Source organism: Diadema antillarum, unplaced genomic scaffold (genome assembly GCF_040938485.1).
Source record: "Diadema antillarum isolate AM-2024a unplaced genomic scaffold, OU_Dant_1.0 seq00001251_RagTag, whole genome shotgun sequence".
In the NCBI taxonomy this organism is placed as follows: Eukaryota; Metazoa; Echinodermata; class Echinoidea; order Diadematoida; family Diadematidae; genus Diadema; species Diadema antillarum.
In genome coordinates, this window is record NW_027272037.1 from 741,732 (window position 1) to 745,136 (window position 3,405).

Sequence of the window (3,405 nt, forward strand, 5' to 3'; positions counted from 1 at the left end):
TTAAATGTGTTTGGCAAGGATTATACGAGAAATGATAAGAGAGTGAATGATTGGTTTAATCGACGTTCTGATGTTTCCCATCGTGTTCATGATACATCTTTTACTCTATTACAAATCGCACGTAGCTTCGATAGTTTGTAAGAAGATATTGTAATAGCGTGTATAACGTAGTGTAAACTTCTCTCTTGATGTGGATTGCTAGATATCTAACAGTATTTAACTTAGTAGTAATTTGTATATATCGTATGTGCAAGCCTGTACTATTACCTTTTTTCTCTCACTCACTCTCTCTCTCTCTCTCACTCCCTCACTCTCTCTCTCTCTTTTATTATATATATATATATATATATATATATATATATATCATATAACTCCAAATCATGAATATATGTTCTTTCATGTCTGGGAAAGCTAGTTTGAAAATAAGAGAATTAAGTTTGTACCTTTATGTCGAAACGTTGAGTGATTGTGACAGTTTGTTACCAATGGAATATATTATCATTTACAATTCATAGACCATAATTACTTAGGTTAGCGTACCTAGCGTAACAACCGCTTGAATACTTTGTAAAATTAGGTAACCTATATATATATATATATATATATATTAGATTAAACTTGGGCTGGGTTTCGTTCTTCATAGTAATACACACTTTGTTATTTTCGTTACGAGTATATGTCTCATTTTCTCTTTCGCTCTTCGTTTTCTTTCTCGCTTCTCTTTTCCTCAGTCACGCTGTATAACACATATCACACAGGACAAAACAAAAATAAGATGTAACGAGTGCGTTTTGTATCGTAAGAATATTGTACGTGGTACCCGTTTTATTTTCTCCAATAAAACAACAGACTATAAATATGTAAATAAATTTCTCCTTGTTGTACTTGTTTTTCTTTGCTTCCTTCTACATTTTGTGATTGTGAGAAAAAAATCATTACACCGTGCAACGAACAAACTATATACATTTCCACTGGATACGTAAAGAACTATTCCTCATATAAAAAATACAATACATTATTCAATTATGTTTCGATGTTCAAGCATGGCTTAAATCATACATGGTGATGAAAGAATAATTAACAACTTATAAACCATTGAGGTGATGTAGTCATCAATCTGCAGAATCTGCGTGAGACATTTTACAGTGTATTTCCGTTTCGTCAAAGTTATTAATTCTAGGTAAACAGACATTAAAAAAAAAAGAAATTTGCATGCGTTACATGCACAGATTTAAAACAGCGAAATGACGAAATGACGAAATGACGAAATGACGAAATGACGAAATGGATTACATTATTCAATTATGTTTCGATGTTCAAGCATGGCTTAAATCATACATGGTGATGAAAGAATAATTAACAACTTATAAACCATTGAGGTGATGTAGTCATCAATCTGCAGAATCTGCGTGAGACATTTTACAGTGTATTTCCGTTTCGTCAAAGTTATTAATTCTAGGTAAACAGACATTAAAAAAAAGAAATTTGCATGCGTTACATGCACAGATTTAAAACAGCGAAATGACGAAATGACGAAATGACGAAATGACGAAATGACGAAATGACAAAATGACGAATCGACGAAACGTCGAAGTGGTGGATATATGTACAATATGACGGTCTTTATGGAATTAACTACGAATAATAATAAAAACAACTACTTTCACCACTGAATGTAATAATGCATAAACCAGGCAGGATTTGACTATTTACATCGTTTCATGAAGTAAGACATATTATGTACAACTACGCCAGGAGATAAAATGTATGACACATTCGGTAAACACCACAGATAAAATCAAACGTCACGCGAACTTATATTTACAATATTTACATAGCAACTAGTCGAAATGTTCAGACGATGAAATGTTGAAGTGGAGAAACGTTAAGATAGTATAGTCAATCGCTATATCATGCGGACAAATTCAAAAGAACAGCTAGCATCAAAATTTCAAATACATTCAAACAGAATATTATGTATGTATACACTCCTTCACATCTGAACATAGACCGTACAATCTTATATACACATTGCGGGTCACCTGATGAAATAATTGGTTGGGGATATGTAACGATGTTAACGTTAATACAATCAAAAAATCATCGTTCGTAAAATATAATGATACATATTAAGTATGTAAATGCTTGTGTACACACTTTCATATCACCCCATACGCAACATCGATGGCGTACTTCAACACCCACCTAGATCAACACGCAGATCATAATGGTAAGGGCTACTATTTAAAATTGTACATAACTGTTTGAAATAGAAGAGTAGTAAATTAACATACAATAAAATCATTACACGAATTAACGAGAACAGCTCGGGTTAACGAGGATTGTGGTCATACCGTTTAAGCCGTATTTTAAAAAGATTGCCACTTTGGGGTTTGAGAACCATTAGCATCACTAGCTCTTGTACGCCTTGTACGTGTATAACTTTTAGTTGTAGTAGGGGTTGTGTACATTTTGGGGTCTGGAGAATCTAAACGACGATGAATCGGGGTCTCCAAATCTTTCCCCCTCTTAACACGTTGAAGTTGGTCACGTCGGCTGAGATTGGTCAACGCAGTCTCTGGAATGTTCAAACGAGCCAGCGCACGAATAAAATGTTCACTACCAGTAGGAATATAACCACTTCGCTCTCTGAAAATGTCGTACATTAAGTCGCAAATGTTACTGCCAGGCACACTTTCCCCGCTCACAATCAGCTCCCCTTTGTCCGTCCATCCCACATCGTCGCACCTTTTCATCTTTTCCAGCAACTGCGAAGCTCTTTTCACAAAATTCTTAGGCACGTGCTGCAAGATGTCACGCTCCACTGCGTCCTCAGATTTTGGCGCGACCCTCTGTCCATGAGTTACTAGATGCGTGCTGTCATTGTCTCTTGAGCTGTCGCTAACGACTTCAATAGACAATGGCTTCTTAACGTTGTCCGTCGCTTTCAAAAACCGCTGTAAGTATTGCGAATACAACAACGCCTTGTCATACTCTGGTAGATCGGGCCTGTCCAACACCGAACGAATCTGATCGTCCAATTCGTTGATTCGCTGCTCTGTAGGTGATGAAGATTGACTTTTGAGAGAATGAAGCATAGTTTGTGGCACAAGCACCATCTTGCGCGCATTCTCCATTATCAACGCAGGCCCCATGTCACAGTGGAAATTGACAAAAGTTGCCAAAAATTGACAAAATTGACCAAAGTTGCACAAAATTGTACAAAATTGCATAAACTTTTCACAAAGTTGCTCAAAATTGCGCAAAGTTGTACAAAGTTGCATAAACTTTTCACAAAGTTGCACAAAATTGCGCAAAATTGTACAAAGTTGCACAAACTTTTCTCAAAGTTGCACTAAATTGCGCAAAATTGTACTAAGTTGCACAAACTTTTCTCAAAGTTGC